The 22062-nt window shown below is 40.7% G+C and overlaps 1 long non-coding RNA gene across 1 annotated transcript in view; it reads right to left on the bottom strand.

Annotated features, from left to right (window-relative positions):
- The window catches only part of LOC116420688, a 112429-nt gene extending 90591 nt beyond the window's left edge, over nt 1-21838 (bottom strand). Inside the window, exon 1 of the long non-coding RNA XR_004231088.1 lies at nt 21747-21838. This is a non-coding gene — a long non-coding RNA (uncharacterized LOC116420688). The remainder of the gene's footprint in view (nt 1-21746) is intronic.
- Between the last annotated feature and the right edge of the window lie 224 nt (nt 21839-22062).

Below are 22062 nucleotides of genomic sequence, written 5' to 3'. Positions count from 1 at the left end.
TCCCTTTGTGTACTGTCTTTCCCCAGTAGGTTGTGAGCTCCTGGAGGACAGGGCCTAGCTTATTTATTTATTTTTCTTATTTATATTCCCAGTGCTTGGCCCCGTGCTTAATAAATATTATTGACTATTGTACTTCTAATCTGCCTGCCAACTTCACTAAAAAGACTCTCTCCAAAGTAACCAAGGACCTCTACACAGCCAAATGTAATGGTCTTTCCTCAGACCTCACCCTTCCAGACCTATATGCTGCACTTGACATTACTGACCATGCTCTCCTGGACACTCTCTATGGATTCTCATGATACCATTTCTTGGTTTTCTTCCGATCTGTTTTACCATTTCTTCTTAGTCTCCTTTGCTAGTTGATCTAACTTTGGGAATACCACAAGGTTCTGTAATGGTCTTTTCTCTCTCTAGAAACAATTAGGTGAACTCAGGGGATAGAGCACTGAACCCTTAATCAGAAAGCCTGGCCTCAGATACTTACTAGCTGTGTGACACTGGGCAGTCACTTCATCTATTTGCCTCAGTTTCCTTAACTTAAAAATGGGGGCAATACTAGAATAATGCCTTTTGGGGATCAAAATAATATAGATAATAGGCACCTAGCAGGTACTTAATGCTTATTTCCTTTTTTGATGTCTTCATTAATTACTATCACTTTAATTACCATCTGTTTTTAATGCTGCTCCTGATATTTTACATTCCAAATTGGATCACCCGGACCATGCCTGGAGCTAAGCCAGTTCTATATTTCCTGGACCTGTTTCTTCATCTTCACCTCAGATATTTTCTGCCCTTCTCCACTCCCTATTTCCAACTCATGCTCTGAGAGCTGTAATCAAATTACAACTAATATTGCTTTTAGCAAGGGTACATCAAAATGGATTGTCTCGTTTTTGCACTCACTACCTTTGTAACTTCCTAAATCAAAATTTTGCCCAAACCAAAATTTCTCCCAACAGAACACAACTTCCTTGAGGACAAGAATGATTCTACTTTCATATTTGTATTCCCTGTGCTTGGCGCACTTCTTGGTATATACTACATTTAAATATGTAACAAATTAGCTCTTCATTCATTCATTTTATGTAGATGACTCACACATCCATTAACTCCAACTCCAGTCTCTCCCCTGAGCTCCAATCCTGCACTACCAATTCAGATGCCTACAATCTCAAATTCAACACGTTGAATATGGCACCCATCTTTCTCCAGAAACTCATCCCCTCTCTCAAACCTCTATATTCTTGTTGAGTAGAGTTAGTCTCCCAGTCTCCCCCTTTCTTAATTCAACATAACCTTGATTTTGATCTATTTTGCCCCACATATGGAATCAGTTACCAAAATGTGCTTTGTCCTCCCCACTTTCTAGTCATAAAGCCATCACTTTAGTTATCACATCCTGAGTGGACTCTTACAATGACCCTAACTGGTTTGTCTCAAGTCTTTCCACTCCAAACTATCTTCCAGGTAGCTGCCAAGGGAATATTCCTTAAATTCAGATCTGACATATCAGTCTCCTCCTACTCAGTGAACTCCATAGACTCCCTACTACTTCTACAATCAAATGTGCACTTGGGTGTTTTTACATCCCAGCTCCTGTCTACCTTCCAAGTCTTACCCATCCCTACTTTACATGCACTCTATAATCCAGGCACACTTACCTAGCTGTTTTTGACACATGACCCTCCAGTTCCTATTTGTGAGTCTCGTCCCTGGAACTCTCCACCACTTTTACTTCTTAGAATCCCTGGAATTGTTTAAGCATTAGCTCAAGAACTTACATGAACTGATACTGAGTGAAATGAGCAGGACCAGGAGATCATTATATACTTCAACAACAATACTACATGATGATCAATTCTGATGGACGTGACCCTCTTCAGCAATGAGATGAGCCAAATCAGTCCCAACACAGCAGTAATGAACTGAACCAGCTATGCCCAGCGAAAGAACTCTGGGAGATGATTATGAACCACTACATAGAATTCCCAATTCCTCTATTTTTGTCCGCCTGCATTTTTTATTTCCTTCACAGGCTAATTATATACTATTTCAAAGTCCAATTCTTTTTGTACAGCAAAATAATTATATGGACATGTATACATATATTGTATTTAACATATACTTTAACATATTTAACATGTATTGATCAACCTACCATCTGGGGGAGGGGATAGGGGGAAGGAGGGGAAAAACTGGAACAAAAGGTTTTGTAATTGTCAATGCTGAAAAATTACCCATGCATATATCTTGTAAATAAAAAGCTATAATAAAAAAAAAAGAATTAGCTTCAAGAGCCATGTTCTACAGGTGGCCTTTCATGGACTCTCACATCTTAATAATTCCTTCTGTTCCAAGGTAACCATGTATCTGTTTGTGTATTATATTTTAGTATCTAGTACATGGGCCTAGCACACAGGAAGACTTTAATAAATACTTGCTTGGTTTATTAATTGGACAAGAAGCCTCCTGTACTTTTCAGGCTATAATAATATCTAACTTTTTAGATAATGATCAAACCATATCCTAAAGACTAAAAATCTCATTATAAAAATTTATCATATCAAAAGGTGGTAATGAACAGAGTACCTTAGACCAGGGGGAGCTCAGAACCTAGGGACACAAGAATTTTGTTCTAGAAATGTTCCTGAAAAAACCTAGAAAGACTTACATGAATTAATGCTGATTGAGGTGAGCAGAACCAGGATAACATTGTACAGAATAACAAGATTATGTGATGATCAACTGTGATGGACTTGGCTCTTCTCAACAATATGTTGATTCAAGGCAATTGCAACAGACTCAGGATGGAAAATGCCAAATGCATCCAGAGAGAGAACTGTGGAGATTTAATGTGAATTGAAGCATAGTATTTTCACCCTTTTTATTTGATTTTTTTGCACAACATGAGAAATATGAAAATAAGTTTAAAAGAATGCACATATTTAACCTATATCAGATTGCTTGCTGTCATGAAGAGGGGTAACGTAAGGGAGAGAAGAAGAAAAATTTGTAATACAAAGTCTTACAAACATCAATGTTGAAAACTATTGTTACATATGTTTGGAAAAATAAAATACTATTGAGAAAAAAGTTTAATTTAATTTAAATTTAAAAAAATTCTTGAAGTGCTTCCATCTATATTTCTCTAGAATTTTCATTTCTTTAACTGAAAAAGTAATTTTCTTCCCTTCTACTCAAACTGAGATCTGTTGAAGACCCTAGTTTAAAAAAACAAGATTTCCCATTTCATCCAGGGTTATCTCTAGTTGTCCTGTTCTATATGTGGCCACTGGACCCAGATGGCTCTGGAGGGGAAAGTGAGGCAGGTGACCTTGCACAGCTCTCCCTCATTCAAATCCAATTCACTAGCATGTCATGGTGTCACCTCCCTGATGTCATGATCCTCTTTGAGAATGAAGGACAAACAACTGCTATTTCTTAAGTAGGGTCTTTTCCAGACCTCTGAAGTGATACCTTCTTTGGGAATTTTTGCTCATTTTTAACCACCAAAGCTTTCTGGATCCTCCCTACTTTTCTCTTAATAAATTCAATCAATTACTTAAACAGAATTATACAGCATTTTCTCCACAATTCTGAGGTGGCTAATAACAATTATAATTTATGATTGCTTATATAGTGCTTTTAAGGTTTACAAAGAATTCTCATATCAACACAGGGAGATAAGTAACAATAACTCACATTTTTAATATTTCAAAGAGTCAGAGGATGTCAGAGTTACAAGGAACCTTAGTGGTCATTGGACACAAATCTTTCCTTATTATTGGATTTCCAAACAGTTCATAATAGTGATGGCACTAAAAGCTAAGACCTGGTACTCTAAATACAATTCTCTATCCATTATCATGGTATTGAGCAGGAGGGATGGGGAGATCTGGACCTGTCCTTTCATCAACACAAGAAATTAGAGGTTGGGAAACTTTCCACCAGTGTGGATCAGCTAGTAGTCTGCACCATGTAATCTTAAAGAATTATCAGGGATCCTGAGACTTTGTGACTTGCCAGTGGTCATACAACTGATATGTGTCAGAGGCAGGAACAACCAACACTTTATCCACACCATAATATGATAGCCTGAGAACTGGATTGAACCTTCAGAGATCCTTACATTCTTGTTTTTTTTATGAATGAAGAAAATAAAGGAACAGCTTAAATGACGTATCCAGAAACACAGAATAAGATTTGAACTGGCCCCCTAGACCATGTCCCTCTATTCACTCTGCTATGCTGTCCAAGGCCAAGTTATTAGAATATAGTTCACCAGCCAGCTAGGTGATGAAGTGGATAAAGCATTGGACTTGGAGTCAGGAAGACTCATCTTCTGGAGTCCAAATTTGGCCTTAAGACACTTACTAGCTTGAGTGACCCTGGGCAAACCACTTTACCCTGTTTTCCTCAGTTTTTCATCTGTAAAACGAGGTACAGAAGGAAATAGCAAACTATTCCAGCATATTTGCCAAGAAGACCCCAAATGGGGTCACAAAAAATCAGACATGACCAAAAAGACTGAGTACCATCAACAACCAAAGTGTAGGGCTCTGGGGAGGATACAAAATTATGACTACTTGTGTGTCTTTGGGCAAATAACTTAATCTGGATTGGGTCTCTTTATCTGTGAATTGAGGGAGCTGACCTAGAATAGTGCTGTCAAACTCAAATAGAAACAGATTCCCAAGCCATATAATGACTTAGAAAAACACAAATGAACACTGTCTATATTGTATTATATTTTTATATTTTATTTATATTATTACATAACATAGATTTATATTTTATTTTTACTTATTTTGTTAAACTATATTTTCATCTGGTTCAAGCAGCCCCCTGAAGTTTTGTAGACCTATGGATTTTGACACCTCTGGTCTTGATGGATTCTAAGATCCTCTCCAGCTTAAGTTCAATAAACTTGTGAAATACAAAATAAAATCCCTGTTCTTAAGGAACCTATAGTCTAGCTCAGTGGTTCTCAAACTTAGAATCCATAACACATCCATGGAAAGATTTTAGGGTGTTCATGAGCTTGGATTGGAAAAAATTAGATCTTTATTTATACTGACCTCTAACTGAAACTTAGCATTTCCTTCCATTATGAATGCAGGCAACAAACCACAGCAAGTATTAGGTTTCACCAGACTGCCAAAGGGGTCCATAACACACAAAAAAGATAAGACCCCCTCTCATACAGATGGGCAGCCACCGCACACAAGAAACACAACCATTAGTAAACAATAGAAAGCAGGGCGTCATCAAATGCCAAAATGGACCAGTAATACGCGTGGTGAGTATTAAGAGGTATGCCATATTGGGTCACTGTGATTGTGACTGTGTGTGCACCTCACAATGAGCTGAGGATAATGAGGACTGTAAGCACAGGGAGTCCAGAATGACTGTCAGTGAGCCTTTCATGGATGGAAGGTGTCAAGTAATTAAAAAGTGATAGCCCTCTGATCTTACATTACAGGCCAGAGGGACAGGGCTGCCCCGGCCTCCATCCCTCAAAGAAGTGGGTCAGTTCAGCCAAGTGCTGGGAACTGAGGTGGCTTTTAGTAGCAAGCACTCCCCAGCTAGCCCTTCTACCCCCCAAATCCACTGAGGACAAGTGACCTTCAGGGGGCACTGCCCCCGAGGCCCAGAAGCCTCTAAGCACGGCTCTCTGGACAGGGGCCTTCTTTCAGCTACCTCTCAGTCCGCTCTGGCCTCCCTTCAAAGTCTGGAACCAGGAGTAACTTAGGCAGCCGACAGAAAACTGCTGGGTCAGCCTCGACCCAGCCTTGGAGTTTGCGGTCCCAGAGAAGTCACTGGGTAAATCAGTAACGGACCTTGGATACCAGCCCAGACCTCCTTAATCCCAGGGTCCTGCTCTCACAACCAGCTGACTGCCAGCAAGAATTCCCAGCCCAGAGTCCAAAATGCAGCCTGTGACCCTCCTGGGCAGCCAGCTCCCGGGGACGGAAGGCAAAGCCCTGAGCCTGGGCAGAGGAGGCAGGGCAGGCTTTCCTGGACATGCTCTTGCCTGGATGAGATAGGCAAACCCACCTCCATTACTCAGGGCTAGAGGGAGAACAAGTTAATTAAAAGGCAAGACCACAAGACACGGTGGAGACTGTGAGTCTCTGAGACAAGCGGCTGCTCCTGCCAGGAGGAGTTGATGGACTCTAAAAGCAGGAGATGCCCGCACCATGATAGGAGGCCTGAGGCTCCCAGGCCCAGATGGCTGCCGACTCTGCCTCCTACCAAGCCCACCCAAGTCCGGGGGGACAACAGAAGTGACTGCTGACACTGATAATGCTAGAAGGTTTCCCAGACCCTCCACAAACATGTGCCCACTGGAGCCTCACACAGGTAAGTGCCATCCAGTGTTATCCCCATTTAACAGAAGGCAAGGACAGCCTGGGCTGTGTCTGTGGGTCTCACCACCTGGGAGGATCACAAACAACATTCAAACCCAGGTCTCAACCTGACTCAGTTTCTAACATTCTTCCCACCATGCCCTCATTGGCTCAGAAAGTATCCCCCTCACCCCATCCCACTGTATATGTGGAGGGGTCCATTAGTTTGAAACAAGGCATATGAAATCAAATTTTTCCAATGTATTATTGTTTGATGTAGTTGGTTTTTTTCCTCTTTTTTTTCCTAAAAAAAATTGTTCTAAGGGATAGCACTCTGAAATGGGGAAAGGGATAGATGCAGAGAGAAATCTAGGCAATGTAAAAACAAAAGATATTAGTAACAATCAACTTTAAAAAAAGAAAGCAGATTTATCTTTCAGGCATGTCAATTAATCAACAAATGGGTATTAAGTATCTACCTTGTCCAAGGTGCTGTTTGGATTTTGGGAAAGAGATGACCTTGTGATTTCATGGGTACAAGGAAGTCCCAAGAAAAGATATTCCAAATCAATATAGGTTGGCATAAAACTCAACTGAAACATGAGTCACTAAACTATACTTAAGGATCCCAGTTGGCTGTATATTGGCTTAGAAAACCACAAGTTAACATTATCTATGTCCTAATGCAGTTTTACTTATTTTGCTGTCTCCCAATTCTTTTTTAATCTAGCTCAGGCTGCACCCTTTAAACATTTGGGGCCTAGAGAAGAAGGTAAGTGACTTATTCATGCAAATAGGATGTACCAACTCTTTAGCAAGCATGCACCTGGATTCTCTGTGGAAGGTACTTTAAAAACCAATCCCAATCATCAACGAATCTAGAGAATGCATCAGTCAATCAACTGATTAACAAACATTTACTAAATACCTATTCTGTGCCAGGCACTGTGCTATGTGCTAAGGATACAAAGAGAAAAATGAATCAGTCTCTCTTCTCAAAGAACACAAGGAACCTACCCAAGAAAAATTAAATATCAACGTAAAGTTATAAGATAATCCATCATCCGCTGAGCAGGAGAGGCACTAAGGGCAATACTGGGCAAGGAGGATGGTGAAAAGACTGGAAATCAAACCACATGAAGATCAGCCAGAAAAACTGAAGCCAATGAACCTAGAGGAGAGAAAGCTTGGGGGGGGGGGGGGCGGACGGAACATTACAGCAACTTTTCTAGTAGCTGAAGGGTTATTACAATGCAACTTGGGCTTGGGGCAGGGAGGTGGCTCAGTGGACAAAAAGCCCAGAGTCCGGTAGACTCGTCTTCATGAGGTGAAATCCAGCCTCAGACATGTACTAGATGGGTGGCCCTGGCCAAGTTACTTCCTCCTGTTTGCCTCAGTTTACTCATCTGTAAAATGAGCTGGAGAAGAAATGTCAAGTTATTCCAGTGTCTTTGCCAAGAAAACCCCCAATGGGGTCACAAGGAGCCAGATACAACTGAACAATAACATATGTGGGTGAGGCTTGTTCTGCTTGTTGGTAGAAGGCAGAACTAAGTGACAAGTGGATTGTTAGAGATTTAGGCCCAATGTAAGGAAACCATTCCTAACCATTTAATTCCTAACCATTAATTGACTGAGTCAAGAGCATTATTAATGACTTACTTTGTACTGAAGATACAAAATTAAAAAAAATCAAGGTACCTGCCCTCGAGGAATACATTCTAATGGGAAAACTATGTAAATGATGAGTTACATTCTAGATACACAGAGTAGATGAATGGTCACCTTCCTGGGAAGGGAGTAGCAATGGGGGTGGGGGTGGAAAAGGCCTCCTTCAGAAGGTAGGATTTGAGCTGAAAGAAGCCAGGAGGCTGATAGAAGGTTCTCTTTCTGGAATTCTGCATTCTGGACTTGGAAAAGACAATCAGTGAAAAGAATCATCCCATAATTTCATGTGCATTCATTTTTTCCTTCCTCCTATTCTACTGGCTTATAGAATATTTGTATTATTTAAGTTCAGAATAAAATAAAGTAAAATAAAAAAGCAAAGTACTACCTGATACATTGGAAGGTAGCCAAGCAAAGCTGATGAAAATGGAGGAGATCAAAGTTTAGATATGTCTTGGATTAAGTGTTTTTGTTTCAGCTCTGAGAAGAGATCACTTCCAATGTATATTTGAAAGACAGAGAGAGGTAATTTCACTAGGCTGGACGAGAAAAATTTCATTAAGAAAGTATGTTATGAAAACAAGGTACCAAAGGGTAAGTAGCTGAGTGGGGAAAAATTAACACCAGCCAATTTGGGAACAACCACCAGGTCAAGAAATTAGGCCTATTATCCATTTTTTCCAATTTTCTATACACACACACACACTATAAACTCTATATAACTTGGCATAAGTTCTGAGAACTGTTGTGGCTAAAAATTTTATCACCAGCCAACCTGGGACTTAACCTAGCAAAAGTAGGTCCTGGCAGTCACCACAATTTTAGGGGAGTCTTTTACATGGGGTAGGGTCTGTCAGAGTCAAGATTGGACAACTAAAGGAAGGAAGGAAGGGATTTTTTAAAAAGCATGTATTTACTACGTTCAAAGCTCTTTGTTAGGCACTTTAGAACCTGTGGAGGAGTAGGACGGTCGCTGTTTTCACGAAGCTCATATTTTAATGGGAAAGACAACACATGTTGGAGATTTCAGCTGTAACCCAAATGGAAAGGTCCCATGGTCCTTTGGGGTGAAGTGAGAAGGCAGGTGCATCTTTTTATATGCTGTTTTCTTTGATAAAATCATATCTGTTTCTGGTGTTAACAGTGTTATAATAAGGCACCAGAAAAGAACAAAAAGGGAACAGAAGCTATAGACCAACATAGGAGGCTTATATGATGCACACTTATGTGTGGACCCAAGGGCAGGAAATTCTGCTTGCAAAAGGGTTTTAATCACCCTACTACTACTACTAGTGCTACACTAAAGTCTTATTCTGATGTCTCAGCAAGGTATGGAGGTACTAACCCTAATTCCTCCCCATCCCCAGTTTCTTTTCAAAGAAATTTAGGAATATATTTTAACATCTTCATTTCTGTATATATCCCCATCACCAAACCAATGAGCCATTCCACATAACCCTACCTCCACCATAAAAAATAAATTAAGAGAAAGAAAGGGGGGGAGGGAAGGAGTATTTCAACAAAGCAACCAGCACAGCAATCTTAAAAGAGAGAGACAGGGAAGTGCACAGGGTGCTGGACACTTAGGAGTCAAAGAGACTAAGGTCCAAATGTACCCTGATATAGGCAGTCAAGGTTAAGCAGTAAAAAAAAAGGGATTAGGTCAGTAGTCGGGAAGACCTAGTTCAAATCACCTCACTACTCCCTGCCTCAGTTCTCCCAATTATAAAATGGGAATAATAACAGCTTCGACCTCCCAGGATTCTTGTGAGGATCAAATATGTAAAGGGTTTAGCAAAGTGCCTGCCACAAAGTAAGAGGTTAATAAGTGCTTCTTCCTTTCTCTCACCAGTAGGTTAGCTTCAAGGGAATGTAAGAGTTTTTTGTCCACAGCAACTTATAAAACAAATGAAAGATGTGTAGTAATTTGCATCAATGGAGGGAAGTGCCCGGATCAATGAAATCACACTTTTCTAGAAAGTAACCAAATAAATCAAACCGAGTCTCACTTCAATTTCAACTTAGTACTTGGTTTCCTGAATTTACAACTTCAGCCCATGCACAATCAAGTCCACTTGCAATATATTGCTACGTTGACCTAAGAGCCCTTTGTCTTGGAAACAATATAAAATAGTCAGGATCTCCTAGTTTTTGGCATAAGTTCACGGCACTCTTAGAATCCAATTTTATTATACCAAGTTCGCCTGAAGAAAACAGCAAGCTGTCTTGCAGCAGGATATAACCTTCTATAGCTCCCCTCCAGGATTCCTGGACTACTCTAGGGCTTACCACTTCCTTCTCCCGACTCTTCAACTCAAAAAATAAAAAAGGACGGAGAGGGGAGACTAACCTTAACTCTCATCACTTCCAGCCCTCACCCTCTGTCAGCATTTTAGGGCTTCTCTAAGTTCCCATTAATATTCTTTTCTTTTTTTGTCTTTTGGTGAAGGGAAATTCCATTAAAACATGATCATGACCTGGGGTGGAATGGAGAGTTATCACAGTTTCCTCCAAGTACTTGAAACACTGGCCATCCTGTGGAAAGGGGGTTAGACTTGTTCTACTTGGCCCCAGAAGGCAGAATCAGGAACGTCAGGGTTGGCAGATGAAGAGAGGAAAACTCAGACCTAACCTGTCCGGGAAAAGTTCCTGACAATGAGGGGTCCCTAAGTGCTATGCATTGCTTACTGGATTCCTCTCACTAGAGAGCTTCAAACAGAAATGATTTTATAAATTCAGAGAACAAGAGTTAGCATCAGAGGCCATCTAATCCAATTTATAGATGAGGTCCAGGAAGGTTAAGTAATCTTCCCAACATCTTCCGGGTAGGATTCAAACTCCAGTTCCTTAACTACTAAAGTGCTCTTTGCATTGAATCACAATTCCCTCCTGATGTTTACTTGTCAGAAATGCTCGACCCTAGATTCTTATTCAAACTGAGAGCTAGATCAAAGCTTAAACTGTGGGCTGTTTAACTTAATGTGAGAGTTGAGAGATTATGATTTATCATCAGTAAATATTTGATTTGTATACCTATTTTATATACTTATATACCCAGAGTTATGGAAAAAAAAACATTTCTCACGTCAAAACGGACTGGGAGTAGAAAAAGTTTAAGGAGTCCTGTTCTACATGACCCCTGAGGATCCAAATTCTCAGTTCCAGAATTTGAGCTTCTATGATCATACCTGTCTCCTGGCCTAACTACACTATCTACAAATGGTCCCAAAGAGCAAATTTCAAAACCAAAGGAAAAATGAAAATGACTTGAAAGTTCCTTCCTTTCCCAGCCCCTTTTCCTGCCCCTTGCCCTAGTATGCCCTGAACAGTCCCATGGGCACTCCCAGAATACAAACCGGGGCCAGGTATGGACAAGATGTTCTGTTGTTTGGCCACTTTTAGCACTGTTCGCATATTTTAAGAACAGCATGAAGGTAATATTTACTGAAAAGAATTCTACATACCATTTAACTAAATGGCTCTATAGCTGGGAGATCTATAGACTGGAAGCATTATGATTCAATGACTCTCAATTATAGTGATCTTATTTTATTATATAAAAACACCAACAGAGCTGGCCATTCTCCCTCCCTCCTCCACAACCTAGCCAACTTCAGGTGTTTCTACTAGTGCAGTTCTCAGATTTCTGGAGACAGCTTCAAAACAGGGAAGCAAGAAAAAAGTTAAATGTCACCCTAGGACACTATTCTTCTATACAGCATGGTGCCATGTGAAGAGTGATAGATTTGAAGTCAAAGGATCTGAATTCAAATTCCAAGTCTTCCATTTACTTTGGACAAGTCATTGAAATCAAAGCTTCTTAAACTGTGGGTGACCCCATATAGGATTGTATAACTGAATGTGGAGGTTGTGAAAAATTTGGCAACAGTAAAAAGGTATCAAATATTCTGCCAAGATTTAATCTTTATGTAAAAATAAACAAGCACACTCATTAATATGCAAATTTATTTCCTTTTTAATAAATGTTAAAATTATATGTGTAACAAAAACATATATTAAAATAAATTTTTTAATGATTATCAGTAAATGTTTGATTTGCATACCTATTTTCAATACCTATATACCCAGGGTGGCTTAAAAATTTCTTGGGTAAAAAAGAATCACTAGTGGAAAAAGTTTAAAAAGTCATGTTTTAAATAATATAAACTAGCACTTTTTTAGGGTTTCAAGATTTGCAAAATGCTTCAACAATTACCTCATTTTATCTTTATGACATCCTCTGGCAGGTATTTACTATAACAACAACTAATATTTATCGAGCCCTTACTGTGTGCCAGACATTGTTAAATGCTTTACAATCATTATTTCATTTGTTCCTTACAACAAGTCTGTATGATAGGTGCTATTATTATGTCCATTTAACAAGTGAGGATACCAGACAGACAGCAGTTAACAAGCCCTTGATGCAGAATTTGAAATCAGGTCTTCTGGATTTCAGGCCCAAACATCCATCTGCCTGAGTCATTAACAAATCTATTCCTCTTCCCTCATCTATAACATGAGAGGTAGGAATAGGTAGCTTTCTAAGTTCCGTTCTAGCTAATCTATGATCCTCTAATATCATAGATATTTAAATATTTAATATTTAAACTTAAGCTTAGGACTCAGCAGGAAGGAACTTTATAGAGTTTACCTCAAACCCTTCATTTTACAGAAAAGGAAACGGAGGCCCAGGGAAGGTAAGTGACTTTTACTTTCCCAAGACACACAGCTACCTAAGGAGCAAAGGATTCAAACTCTGATCAATATTCAATATTCAATATTCTTTCCACTGCCCCACTGGTCTATTAGACTTGTGTCCAAGCATGGGCAAGGCTTCTTTAAAAGTATGTTTTTAAAAGCTCTGCTTCTTTTTGATCCATTTCTCTTAGGTTACAATGGGAATGTTAGGTTGGAGATAATGCTGAGTGCACAACAGCAAAGCAGGGTCTTTATTGCACCCATAACATGGGTGGGGGATCCAGGCTGTAACAAGAGAGGGCCAAGTGCAGGTAACAGCCATGGATGGGCAGAGGAGAAAGTGTCAGTGAGATACAGGGGCATTTTTTTCTTTAACCTCTGAAACACTGAGCTGAACAAACTCCTGTCCTCAATACGAATATATTATATTATATATTACATATCTATCTGTATGATAAATATAAAGATCTACCAAAAACAGGTTTCTCCAACCATTACCAGGTCCAGAGTTATACTAGCACACCAAGGATCTGAACTTCAGTGTTCAACCGTAATTCCCACGACCCTTGCAGCCTTATTCCACCACCAGAGCCATAACTAATGTGGGGCAAATGGTGCTTTGTCCAGAGAACGGACATGGATGATGAGGTATGTTGTTACAGTCACGTAAACGTCCCAACCTGCTGCTGTCAGGATCTCATCACTACAGAAGCCTTCTCATGGGGGTCTACTTTCTTTTTCAACCCCTGCAGGAACAAGGTCCAAGCTCTTTGAAGAACAATTTGATATTTGTTCTTCCAACGATATTTGTCCTAGGTACTGTAATACTAGTTCTGAATTTGCTCCCTGCTATAGCCTACCTTCTGACCAAACTGCCCTTTCCCCTGCAGGTTCCCTACCTGAAGTCAGGAATACTCATCTTCCTGAATTCAAATCTGGCCTCAGACTCTTACTAGCTTTATGATCCTGGACAAGATGCTTAACCCTGTTTGCCTCAGTTTCCTCATCTGTAAAATGAACTGAAGAAAGAAATGGCAAACTACCAAGAAGTCAACAACTGCAAACAATAATCTCATCTTTGTGCTGTTTACCTGTGAAACTTCCCATTTCTAGCATGTCCTTTTTCTTCCTTTTCACCAATTCAATTCTCACTTCATTATTTAAGACAGGACTTTTTAAACTTTTCCCATTTGTGACCCCTTTTCAACCAAGAAATTTTAATGTGACCCCAGATATACAGGAATTATAAAAATAGAAATACAAGTCAAACATTTAACGATAATAGGTCATAAAGAAATTTATTTTACAACTATTCTTTAGTACATATATATGCCATTTATTAAAGATGAAAGCAAATTTGCATACAAATGAGATGGATGTGCTTGTTTATTTTTACCTAAAGAATTAAACCTTGGTGGATTTTTGATGCCCTTCATCATAGCTAATTTTTTTTGACACCCACTTTAAGAAGATTTGCATTAAAGAGCAATTCTAATGCTACCCATTCCAGAAGACTTTCTCTGAAACACTATATAACCCTACTCTTTAATAACTAGACCTAAGCACACATATACATATATTGTACTTAACTTATACTTTAACATATTTAACATATTGGTCAATCTGCCATCTGGGAGAGGGGATGGGAGGAAGGAGGGGAAAAATTGGAACAAAAGGTTTTGCAATCGTCAGTGCTGAAAAATTACCTATGCATATGTCTTGAAAATAAAAAGCTATACTAAAAAACATAACTAGATCTAAGCTTACCCCTCATATAACTTTTTCTCCTTCACCCTTCTATTTAACACTGGGTTTTGCACCTCTCTAAAATACTTATGATTTATTATGATATATTACTAATTAGTAGTACACAGTAAGTACTTTACAAATGCTGTTTGTTCTCTGACTGCTCAAAGTTACCTCTCTATGTGTCTTACCCTCCTTCTATGCAAGAAGCTCTAGGAGGGATGGGACCAAGACTTGTCTAAACCTTGTGTCCTGGCACTTATCCCAAATGCTTTCCATTGCCTAGATATTTACCTGATAAATAATTTACTGAAATTAATTATTTTTATACCTCATGATCTGAGTCATCCACAGATTATTAGAGCTAGAAAACACCTTCAAAATGAGCTAGTCCACCACTTTGATTTTACAGATAAGAAACCTGAGAACCAAAGAAGTAAAATCTATTGGGCCAGTAATGATTTTATTTCTCAACACTATGCATGGGCATAAGGACACTCCTGGAATAACCTCCTTCCTCTTCAACTTCTAGAACACTCCTATTCCTGAAGACTAGGTTCAGGTGTTATTTCAGCTTCCCCCCTCATCCAACTTCTTCCATATTTCAATGTTTTTTTTCTTCCTCAAATTACCTTTATAACCTCAAATTTAAAAAAAATTACTACCCCAAATTAGCATTAAAGTTCTGTGTGTCTGTGTTTTATACCCAATCTCAATAGAAAGTGAACTCCTTAAGGGAAGGATCCCGGGCTTTTGTTGTTGTTTTCTGGCTGTGTAACCCTAGCACCCAGAAGAGTGTTTTGCACACTTAGGCATTTAACAAATACATCTTTGTTGAATGGAACTGAAATGACTTGTACAAGGTCAAGTTGATTTGGTGGTGTTCTTTGTTTTAGAAGAGAACCAAAATGACATCACTATGTTGGGGGTCAGGGTCCACTGTGTCTGACTGTGTCTGGTCACACCAAATGGAGTTTAGAAAGCTCTACCACAAGTCAAGTACAAATGGCCTGTATGAATATTCTGAGTGAACTAAGGTCAAGTAGGAAGTTGGTAGAAGAACCAGGGTCAAACTGAGACCTTTAGCTTAAAAAGGCCATGGTGACCCACTACTTCCAGGACCATCTCCAGTCATCCTGATCTATATCTAGACACTGGACTGAGATGGATCTGGAGGGGAAAGTGAGGCAGTTGACTTTGTACAGCCCTCCCTCACTTAAATCCAATTTATCTGGTTGTCATAGCATTACCTCTCCCTGATGTTATGGTCCTCTTCGAGAAGGACAAATTATATCAGAGTTAGAGGGATTGCATAGGACAGCTAGTCAATTCACCTTTTCCCCAGGACATTTCTCAGATAAGAATAAAAGAATATAGGCCTTTATAATGAAATGTGTCACCTTGGGCAAGTAACAAGAATCAATTTCCTCTTTTATAAAATGACAGGGTTGAACTAAGGTAGCTTCTAAGAATACTTAAAAATCTATGATTTTATGATTCCCAGATTTCCTACTCCTATTTATCCATCTGCTTCCAAGCTGGAAATACTGTGCCTCTATTTCAAATCTACTCTGGAAAAGTGTGTTGTTGTTGAGAAAGGGAGAAAAAAATTAAAAGTTTGCATTTCTTTTCTCTGGTTAAAAAAAAAGACACCTCCCTCCTCTCCCAAGTGAATCTCTTTCACTAACCAACAAAAGTCCACAATTTTGGCAGGTGGCAACTATGCCCACAAATAACAGGATTCTGTTTGACTGAGAAGGTCCAGAGTTCAGCCCACAGCCCAATAAGATGATTCTTTCCCCCATTTGACACAGAAGCATGTCTTTGGTTTGGCTCTGGCTGGTTCAGACAGATTGATTATCCTCTCCTACTCCAAACCAAACCCACCCACTTAAGAGAGACCTCCAATCCTATCCAAGAGGCAACACTGCAGGGTGAAGGCTTGCTGGTATCACTGCTGCAGAGCAAGAGCTGACATTCATATGGTACTTTATGCATATTATCTCATTGAATCTTCAGAACAGTATGAAGTAGGTACTATTACCTCATTTTACAGACGAAGAAACTGAACTTCATAGAGGCTCACAAGTAATATTATTATGAAACACTAGAAGCGGGGGATCCTAACGACCATATTATATTGTTTCATATTGATCCCTCCCGTATCAAAGGAGCGAGTATCCCTTTCATTACTGATTTTTGCTATGTATTGTAAAGAATGGCACACAATGCAACAAAGTTTAATCAGTGCAAAGGATTTTTAAATACAAATTAAAGTGAGGAGGAAGGACAGATCAAAAGTGGCCTTGACAGCTAAACTGAATGATAACAAAGCAAGGGGCGGGGAAGCCGTTTGCAAAATAATCTTTCAGGTTATCCACATGCTAAATTCCCTTGTAAAGTGAATAAGAGCATTCCTGGCTTTAGGAGAAATGTAATGTTTTAGGAAGGCTCTTGCAATGACTACAAGTGAATAGAGGATTGTCTTTGAAATCAGAATGTCCTGTTTCCAGGTCCATCAAGAGAAACATACTAGGCTGAGTGGCTATAGCTAAGTCACTTAACCAATCAGTGCCTCCATAGAACTGTTAAGATTGAGCTGCTGATCTGCATAGGTAAAAGAAGTTTTCTTCACCAATGAAATCACATCTGGACCTCTTCCTCCTCCCCAAGGACCTTTCAGTGTTCTTTCCACCTTGAGCATTTAAGGAAAGATGACTAATCCAGCCTTTTAAGGTGCAACACCATAAGCATGAGCACTGGAAAAAAATTTGAAACCGTAATATCCCACTTGTTCAAAAGTGGGGTGGTTGGGAGAGAAAGAATAACTAGACATCCTCAAAAAGAGTGGCCTTCCTGGGTTTTCCCATGACACAGCACATCGAAGGTCTCCTTAACGATAAATCAATGCCTCATGTTTATTTATTTTGATCCTCTGTTCTTGACTCAAAGAAACCAGCTTGGATTTCACACATCCAAAAAGTAGAGTAAGTAGCACAGTACAAATCCATGATAGAAAGAAATTTACACATAGAATGTGAGGGCTATAAGGGGCCTAGTCTGACATCTCCTCTCCACTCTTATCCCACCTAATAAAGTTCAATGATGGGAACTGATTTGTCCAAATAGAAGAAGGTCAAAACCTTTCCTGGGAGGTAAAGTAATTGAAAGCCATAGATTGCCAGAGTGAAAGGTCCTCAAACACCATTTAAGTCAGAAATTCTTAACTTGAGGTCCAGAATTTGTATTTTTAAAATACTCCGATCATCGTTTAGTTGCCTTATAATCTTATGTATTTTATTTTGTGCAATTAAAATCATCCTAAGATGGGATCTACAGGCTTTACCAGGCTGCCCAAAGGGGTCTTTGAAACAAAAAGAGTTACCCCATTCTTATCCTTTAGCTTCATTTAAGAGCAGAAAAAGCTTGCTAAGGGTCACACAGCAAGTCTGGGGGCAGAACCACTACTAGAATGTGGGCCTCCCAGCAGTTCACCCCATTCTCCTTCCATCACACTATGCTGCCAGACACTTTCTAGCGTGTTCAGCTCCACCAGCACTATTGTCAGAGACAGCAGATTGTTACCAACTGTTAAAGCCTGACTAATACCAAGCATAAAATACTTGATGCAACTCATTCTAAAAAAGGAACCATTCCAATACCGAGCCTCCATCCTCTACTGTCTTTTCTTTGGTTCAAGGTACCATAGCTTGGATTTATCCAAAATCCACTTGCGGAATAAACAGGGCTGGACCAGTATAAAGAGCTAGCCTTTGCACAGTGATTTAAGTTTACAAAGAGCTCTACTCCTTTAAATAGGCTGGGCAAATTCTCGTAATGTCCAGCTACTGGACAGAGGTTTTTTTTTGGTAGGGAGAGGGAAGGGGTAGTTAAATATAAGCTATTGCTCTCTTCCAATAATTAGAACTGTGAGAAAAAGCGGGATAGTCTATCTTAGCACATAAGGTGTTTCCTCCACTGATGTTTTTAACTAGAATTTGAATTGGCCACTTGTTGGGGATATGTAGAGGGAATTCCTATGTACTTAAGGGTTGACCTTGATGGTTGTAGAGATTCATTTTAACTCCAAAGTTTTGTGACTCTCCTTCTAGATGTCTACTTTCTAACGTTCCCCAGTCTTCAAGATCCAGAACCATCAATAAATGCATCAGCAGGAAGAAGTTATAGAGGAAACCAGGAGGGTCAGAACCTCAAGGCATGAAGTTGTTGGGGGGGGGGGGAAGAGGAAGGAGGGGCTGAGCTGAACCAGCAGCTTGCTCACAAGTGATGGGGCAAATATGATACAATAAAAAAACATGGGACACTGGAGTCGGCAGATCTATTAATTCTTTCTGACACATACTACAACTCTGACTTTGAGCACTTAACCTCTTAGGGCCTCAGTTTCCTTATTTGTAAAAAAAAAAAAAAAAAGGAGTGTTAGACTAAATGACCTTTGAGATTCCTTCCAGCCCAGTGTTTGTGATCTTAAGAAAAAAGAACAGATATCTACCTCCTCTTAGCATCTATTTGGGGATACAAAGTCAGAAAAGACACATCTCCTGTCTTCAAGAAGTCTATTCCATTAGGGGAAAAACATGTAATAACAGGAGTTATTAATAATTCACACACATTGTGCTTCAAGATTTACAAAGGGCCTTGCATTCATTTTCTCCCTGGGTATTATCCCCATTTTACAGATTAAGCGAAGGATGGCTAAGTAAATTGCCTAGGAAATCACAGCTAATAAGTCTCTGAAGCTTGGACTTCAAATTCAGCCATATCACCATTAGGCCTTAATACAAAGTTATAGGGTCCAGAGGAGTGAAAAGAGATACCTCAAGTAAAGAAAAGAACTTTGAAATATTTGGTAAAAAACATATCATAAATTCTTTATTAATGTAAAGTGAATAAATTTCCTTTGGGCTAATAATAAAAATGTGTTTGAGTTTATATTTTGAAGGAGGACTAATGTTTCTGATTAACAATAAAACATTAACCTCCTGAAGTAGTCTCCCTTAGAGAAATCACTACAGGTAGAAGCACAGCTGATGTTACATTTGGCCAGATGGAAGGAGCAAGAAAGGAGCACTTGAATATTCTTGCAGACAGACCACAAGTCTAAGCTAGAGAGTAGATTTCAATTTAGGGTTTTTTTTGTTTGTTTTTCCGGCCCTCTAATGTGATGTGTACATCTATATCCATTTGTTACATATATTTTGTCACATAAATCAACTCTTTATATGTCAGTTTTATTCAACCACATGCAGTTTGTTAAATCTATTTTCAATATTAAATATGCCACTTTGCAACTTATTTATTGCAATTGGTTGTCATCCATTGCTTTGTGACATTATTGCCCCAGGACAGGGCTGCTCAAAATGATTTCCTTTATAAATATAAAGTCACTTTCTGGCTGAAATCAAAACAGAGATCTTACCCTCTACAATCCCACACACATTTCAATGCTTAACATGCTACTCTTTTGGGTGAGAGGAGGCTCACTCCGGTATTTTATCTATAAGATGCTCAGGAGTTGGCTACCTGAGGGACTGGATAAGAACAGCAAAGCAGGGGATGGCACAATGACCTCTGGGGCCTGAGAAGCACCGGCAAGACTCTTGGGACCCAAACCTGACTTCAGCAATAACCTACCCCCCCATCCTCCACAAAAGAAAAAAGCACACAAAAGAGCTTGACCACAACCGGGCACAAAATACTTTTCTATAAAAGGGACCAGTCAGGAAAGAGTTGAGAGCAAAGACCCCTACACGGCTTTGAAGTCAATCAATCCAGCAAATCACAACTTTCGCTCCTGAGAACCAAGTTTTCTTCCCCGCCTAGAAAACAAGCCTTCTTTCCAGACTTCAGTCACTGACAATTAAAGACACAGCAAAAAAAGAAAAAAAGAAAATAAACGAAAGGGGTGGGGTAGGGTGGGGGATACATGTGATATTTGTTGTTCAAAACTTTCCGCTCGCTGGAAGGGGAGGTTTGCAAAGCTGATAGAATAGCAACTCTGTGGAAAGCAGCAAAGGAGTTACTAACAGCAACTTAGATGACCTTTTTTGGGGGGGAGGGAGGGGGCACTTTTTAAAAGGTGGGGGGAAGCATAAAGAAGTTATAAAGTGAAAGGGGAGGAGGAGTGGAGAGTAAACAAGAGGCGGTACTGGAGCAAGCGAAGTGTTTCTGCCGCCCCCACCCAGCCCCGGCCCTCTTCCTCTCCTACTACACGCACATCCCTCTCCTGCGGGCCACCTGAGTGAGACACAGTGACAGGGACCACTGACCATGTATCTGTTGCTGGAGCTTCCTCTCTCTCTGTCTCTTTCTCCCATCTCCCTGCTGCAACGACCTATAGCGTCATGCATGGTCCTTGCCACCACATTACGGCAAATCGTCACAGGGAAAGGGGAGAAAAGGGGAACACACACACAGACACACAGACACACACACACACGCAACCTATTTAACTATGAAAAACACCCACGGACGCACACAGAGGCACAGACACACACAGAGGAGATGGGGTCAAGTCTCCAACGAGCCTCGCTCGCTGCACAAAAGACCTGCGGTTTCCCTCGGACTGGAGAGGGGGGGAGGGCGAGGGAGAGGGGAGGGGGGGCGGAGAGACGGCCGCGGCAGGAATGAATAAATAAATAAATAAATAAAGCCAGCCAGAGTCGCGTCTACGTAACGCCCTGTCGAAAGCGGACGCCATATTTTTTTGTGGCTTATGTCGACATAGGGAAACGTAGACATGTTTTTTCTGCCCCCCCCTCCTCCTCCTCCCTTCCTCCTCCTCTTCCCCCATGACTCAAAACTTGTCGTCAAGATTGGGAGAAAGAAAGAAAAAAAAAAGGAGAAAAACCACTTCGCCCCCCGCGAGTTCTTGCTCCTAAAAATAATAACAATAACAATAATAAAAATTGAGCAGCCAAACCCTCCTCTTCCTTCTCCCCCCTCCCCCCTTTTCGAAAAGCCGGCCAAGTCCCATTAACAAAACATTTTCAGGAGCTGCCGCTGCCGCCGCCGCCGCCGCCGCCGGTGGGAAAGTTAGGTCGGAGTCGCCGGCGATCCGAGGTGCTCGCTCCCGGTGCAGCGAGCAGTTAGAAGTGTGCCGGGGAGGGAAGGAAGGAAGGAGGAGGAGGAGGAGAAGGAGGAGGAGGAGGAGGAGGAGGAGGAGGAGGAGGAAGGAGGAGGAGGAGGGAGGGGGAGGGGGGCGCCGCTCGGCCGCCGCCGCCGCGAGGGGAAGCGAGGGGGGAAGTTTCTTACCTTGCACCGGGGCTTTGGAACGCGGAGACGCGGGTTTGGAAAGCGGAGACACTGCGCGAACGTTCCAAAATGGAACTCTGGCTGTTTCTACACCCCCCAATCACCACCAGCAGCACCACCACCACCGGCAGCACCACCACCAGCCACCCCCCTCCACACACACACACACACACACACACACTCACACTCACACACCCACCGGTCCCCCACTCCCCACCGTGGAACCGGATCCGATCCTGCGGCTTAAAATGATACTCATTAATAAGAATACCCTCAACGGAAAGACGGTGGCAACCCCCCCCCCCCAAAAAAAAAA

The sequence above is a fragment of the Sarcophilus harrisii genome, chromosome 1 (genome assembly GCF_902635505.1).
Source record: "Sarcophilus harrisii chromosome 1, mSarHar1.11, whole genome shotgun sequence".
Taxonomy (NCBI): Eukaryota; Metazoa; Chordata; class Mammalia; order Dasyuromorphia; family Dasyuridae; genus Sarcophilus; species Sarcophilus harrisii.
Note: the sequence above shows the minus strand (reverse complement) of the source record. Positions and strands in the feature narration are given on the sequence as shown.